Source organism: Leuresthes tenuis, unplaced genomic scaffold (assembly GCF_036924035.1).
Source record: "Leuresthes tenuis unplaced genomic scaffold, fLeuTen1.0.hap1 SCAF_5, whole genome shotgun sequence".
Classification (NCBI taxonomy): Eukaryota; Metazoa; Chordata; class Actinopteri; order Atheriniformes; family Atherinopsidae; genus Leuresthes; species Leuresthes tenuis.
The window spans coordinates 5,047,619-5,053,723 of NW_027325359.1; positions in this window are offsets into that span (position 1 = coordinate 5,047,619).

A 6,105-nucleotide genomic window follows, 5' to 3' on the forward strand; every position below is an offset into this window, starting at 1 on the left:
TAAAGAGAAACATTGTCCATATGCTCTCAGTTTTATTTAAAGAAGCATAAGATTACACAGAGGCGTATGTCATAAGCAATAAAGTTACGAAATGATGGCTTTAAGGATTACTGGAAAGAACTCAGATTCTTGAATAAATGAAAAGCATCCTTACTATTAAGTATGGATGAGTTAGTGGCTCAGTTAGAATATTTTAGCCTGGGAAAAATAATTCCTGTTATTTGTTTAAATGTGTCAACAATGACACATTCTTACAAGTTTAAGCAACTTTATAACAGTTTTTCAAGTGTTTTAAAAGTACCAGCAAAGGTTACTTGTCAAACTTACTGGTTTTTAGTACATTGTTTTAACAAAATCCATGTAATCAATTGTATCAGTACCAGTAATCAAAGGACATGTTGGACAACTGAAAAGCTTGGAGAATTTCTACTCTTTTAATTATGCTAGAACGGTAAATGTATACTACCAATGATCAGTTTAATTTAAAGATACTGCTTCCAGGTTCTATCAGATAAATACTGAAAAACTATTTAGTAAGTTGTATGAAAGAAACATTTCTATATAAATTGTGAAAAACATTTTTTTTTGTAGTATGTACTGTTAAATGGGGGAATTCTGTATCTACCGCTTTTCATGTGAGTAACAGTGTTAGATGGGAAGATGGTGTTAGGTAATGGTGTAATGTATTAGACTGGTCTTATTTAATCTTTTCTTGTTTAAACATTCATATAAACCAATCAGCTATAACATTAAAATCACTGACAGGTAAAATGAGCAACATTTTTCATCTTGATCCAACACAATGTTCTGCTGGGAAAACCTGCATCTTGGGCACATGGATTGCAAGGTCACTCTGACACCTACTTAAACATTTCTGCAGACCAATCCCCTTCCACAGCCATACAGTATGGCAATACCACTCCCCTAATGAACAGCATTCCACAGATGAAATGCACTGAGCCTTGCAAAAACAGGAAGGGCTAAAAAAAGCATGTCAAAAAGCCTAAGGTGTTCCGCTGACCTCTAAACTCTCCAGATACCGATGTGATGGCATCTGATAGCATCCATAGAAAGCAAGCCCAATAAACAAAGACTCTCCCCACAACTCACAGAACCTAAACAATCCTTTGTTAAGGTCCTGGTACAAGACACTCGAGAACACCTTCAGATGTTCTTTGACCATGTCTTGACTGGTCTTTTACAAGGATTAGGAGGGCACACACTATGTTAGGCAGGTGGTCATAACGTTATGACTGATTGGTGTAGATCATCACGTTCTGTAGTAGAACCCTAATGCAGAGCATTTGGTGATTATTTTCTATATAGTGCTAGTCTCTAAGAATGATGGAGTCCGTTCACTGTATGGTATGAATATTGAGATTGAATATAATGCAATTACACACAATGTTGTGACTGTTTTAACTAAGGTAGACGGAAATGTGTTATTTCTTGACTTCTTTCTGTCCACTACATCTCTTTAAGGTGTGTGCTGAGAATAGATATTTAGGGCATAGCATTACAAATGGATTTTCTGATAATTGGGATGCTAAGACGACTCTAACTTGTACTCACATGAAAATATGTTGGGTCACAAGTTTGAGAAATGTACAGAACTCTCTTTTTGAGGCTTTTTCCTATCCTTTGTGTACTGTGGTATTAAAAAGAGAGCATCCAGAGACTCATAGTGGTCTATAATGATACTATAAGGCTGCTGTTGAAAGCTCCTAAAAGTTGCTCTGCAAGCACAATATTTGTTAACCTTAGTGTGCCTACTTGCTAGGCTGTATTACAAAATATAATCTAAAGATTTATGTGTAGGTTTATTACATCAGCAAACAATATAATTTTGCCCTTAACTCAAATGAGCCCTCCTTTAAGTCTAGCACTTGGGGCCACTGGTTTTCGTATCTGTGTATATATGTGTCAGTATGCAAGAACTATTCAAGATGCAATCTTAGGATGACATTAGTGTCCTGGATAGACAATAACAGTTTGAATAGGTTTTGTATATCTTTTACTGAGGAAAATAATCTCTTCTACCAGGACTTGGTTCTTAGAAAGTAAAATATTAACATCTTTTAGAGAACAATGTTCCATGTCTATATAAATGCGGCCGTCAATAAATATATAGGAAGGGTGGATGTAAGCTGCTGTACTGATAATAGGTCTCTGCTGTTCCTAAACAAAATCATGTAATATTTATCTGCCAGTTAGAAATCAAGTAAGACGTAAAGCGGATGCAAAATTCAGGTCTTAATACATTTTCTTCATTTCATATTCAAATAAACAAAGGGAGATTCGAAAGGAAATAGTGGACCTGACTTGACTCTATAGTTTAGATACTGATTTTTCACACAGTTAAAACAGGATGTATCTGTCTCTTTTGTTTAAACACTCATCTGTGAACAGATGTCAAATTACTTATCAATTAATTCAACCATCATATTTACTATAACTTTGCTCCAAAGCTGCATTGCAACAATCAATATTGTTACCGTTACATTCATACAAGAGTAAATGTGTTTATTTTTAGAACTATATACTTTAATAACAGTTTAATTAGATGAAGTGCCATGATTTGCAGTCCATCTGTAATGAGTATGAAATCCTTTTTGAAAATACACCCATCTCAACCATGTGCCTGACACTAACACAGCAGGTGATGTTGGTGTACTTATCCCTCTGGCATCTCTATCTTGCCAACGATTACTGACACAATAACCCTTCATCAGATTCACACTGTTATAAGGTGATTCCTACTGCCACTGGCAAACATCTTCCACTCCATTTAATAGATATGCTCCTTCTTTGACGCTCATCATCACTTCTAGCTGGCTAAATACATTGCGAGTGTGCAAATCTCCAGTGAGCCATGCCAGATACAAATGCCCTTAGAGGGCATGCACCCAGCTGTCTGGGGTGAAAACTGACTTTTATCATTTTAAATATAGCCCGTGCTTTCAAGTTGAACTTTATCTTCATATTTTCATTCTTCTTTTTACCTGTCCCAAACGTCTGCCCGTATCCTAAAAAACATTCTCAAATAAAGTCGCTGCCATTACCTCTTTTTTTTTCCTTTTATCAAATAGCAAGTCTGAAGTTGTGACTGAAAAGGTCTGTTTGTAAAACTGCGGTCTCTATCAAAGCAGTTTAGGACTGTTGCTTTACTCTGAAGGACCTGATGTTATTTATTCTATTATTTATTTATTTTATTTAACTGCAACTGTCATATGACAAATCCCTATCAGAACAACTTTTACATTTTATGTACATGTACACTGAGAGGGTTAAAATCAAAAGTAGTCTGGCAAGTTTTTTTACACAGTTCATAGCCTCTTAACATTCCATAAGGACAACACCGCACATACAGTGTTGCAAGCCTCACAGGCATTGCTGAAGCTGACTGAGCAGAGTCGAGGCAGAAAGAGGTATTCCTGCAGCAGGAGAGGTAAATCACTCTTGAGATGTTTTTTCTACAATTTGCTAGATAGTAGGTAGCCGTTTTGGGAAAGGAAAAAAAAAAGTTGCAGAGGGAGGTGGTGTCAGTGTCCTCGTTTCAAACCATAGCGTCAACACTTGTGATTTGCAGGAGTTTATTCTGTAGATACCGATCTACTGGAGAAATGATATCATTGGAACAAGTACATATCCATAGGAAGTGAAAGTTCTCCATTTGTGCATCTGGAACCACATACAGATAATTCAAAAAGCTCTCTGTGCACATGTTTATGGCACAGAGATGTCCATACAATTTTTTTTCAGTTTAAGAAATAGACGCTAGAGCAGCCAACTGATATCTGATGTAAACAGCACACATCTGTTAGGGGATAATGGAACAGAGCAGTATAAACACATGACAGTTTCAGTCCTCCTTATGATCTGTAGGGTTGCTTCCCTTCACTGGGAGCATTTTCTCATGAAGGTTCACCACATTTCAACTTACACTCCCCCAGTCACCCTTTTTCACATATGCATTTCTACACAAAAAGTAAGTCAAGGAAGTCTCTTGAGATGGTGTTGACTGCTAAAGTTCTCTGTGTTGTTTCTGTGTGCTACAGTTGGAACCTCTCACTCCAGGATTTCGGTACACAGTTTTTTATTCATGTATTCTTCCTTTCCGATTTCCTTCTTGGGTTAATCAAGTCATTTATCTATCTATTTTGATAAGATCAATGTTTATCTACATACCACCTTTAAGACAAAATTACTGTGATGTAAAACAGGTAGTTATAACACACTGAATTACGGTAAAAAGAACACTGATGAGAATGTTGAAAAGCAAACATTAAAACACAAAAACACAAGGAAAATATATTAATTGCATGCCTGAATTACAAATATTAATATATTTATTGATTTTTATTGAGCCCTGTGATGGACTGGCGACCTTTCCAGGGTGTACCCCGCCTTTCGCCCGATGACTGCTGGGATAGGCTCCAGCCCACCCGCTACCCGACCGACGGATTGACGGTAGAGAAAATGGATGGATGGATGGATTTTTATTGATATTTATGTATCATATATTAATATGTTTATTAAGCAATTGCAGATTGAGTCTTCTAAAAGTGACTTTGGAGTTTCTTTTCTGTTAGTAAATTGAAAATTATCCTCTTCCTTTCCATATAACCAACTGTAAATTAACAAGAAAAAAACTATATCAAACACCTATTCATCAAAGGAGCTATCCAAGATTACATTACTGCCACCAAGGCTGAATTAAATAATCCTAGATCCAGTTACACATCTGGATTGATATCAATATTTAATCACATGAAATTAGTAAATGCCCCAGTTATGGTTATGTAAATAATTCATAACTTTATGAACAATTGGAAATACATACAAGAGCAGTCTAATTGCAGTCTTATCAAGGTTCAATGAAATAAATAAATAAATAAATAATAACAAAATAATTTTAAAGGAAAATAAAGAAAATCACTTCTCAGATGAGCTACCTCTGCGAGCTGAGATGGAGCCATTTTAGATTTTTATGAACCACAACATAGTATCATGTTCAACATCATATGCACATTCGTTTGTGCTTTTACATTACCAAAGAAGTTACAAAAGAAAGGATTAAATACCAGTTAACAGGCCTTATCACACAATGAAACATTGATATTAAAGGTAAAAAAAAGGACAAGAATAGTTTCTTGCAGTAGCTGAAATTGAGCTTTTGAGTTGAACGGGAAAAGTTTTAGAGCTCCTAAATGCATTCAAAATAGATTAATAGATGACAAATAAATAAAATAGCCACAAAGTGCTCCACAAAAAAATTTAATGACAAAAAATTAAAAGATAATAAAATATGATGTCAAAGATAAAGCTTACAATACAAATAAATGAAAGCAGATTAGAATATATATATGTGTTTTAAGAAGCTTTTTAAAAATGTTCACATTGCTCACACATCTTAAGACCAGTGGAAGAGAGTTCCAAAGTTTAACAAACTCAAAAGCACAGACTCCTTTAGTTCTAAGCCTGGATCGAGGAACTACCAACAAACCCTCATCAGAGAACCTTTGAGTCCTATTGTTTTGACAGGGCTGCAGCAGGTCTTTAACATGTGAAGAGGATTGACTGTGAAAGGCTCTGAATGTGAGAACAACTTTTAACTGGATTCTGAACCTGGCCAGGGGCCAATGTGAAGAAAGCAGAACTGATGTAATATTAGACCTTTTGGAAGTGTTTGTCAGCCAACTGGCAGCTGCATTCTGGACCATTTGTAAGCTGTTCAGGGAAGCACTCCTCAGACAAGTAAAAAGGGAATTACAATTATCAGGACTGGACGAGATAAAGGCATGGACAATCATTTGCATTTATGCTAGGGGTACAACAGACCTGATTTTGACAATATTTCTAAACTGATGAAAACATGAACAAACTACATAATTTACATACTGATCAAAGCTAAAATCCTGGCTCATACAAACACCAAGATTATGTAAAGTACATTTGACTAAAGAAGACAGAAAATCTAAACTGTCTCTCACCTTCAGGCCAAAACCAGTTGGAGCAGAAATGAGCAGCTCTGTTTAATCTGTTTTAAGCTGTAGGAAGTTGTCTGCCATCCTGACTTTATGGAGTTCAGAAGCACAAATATCT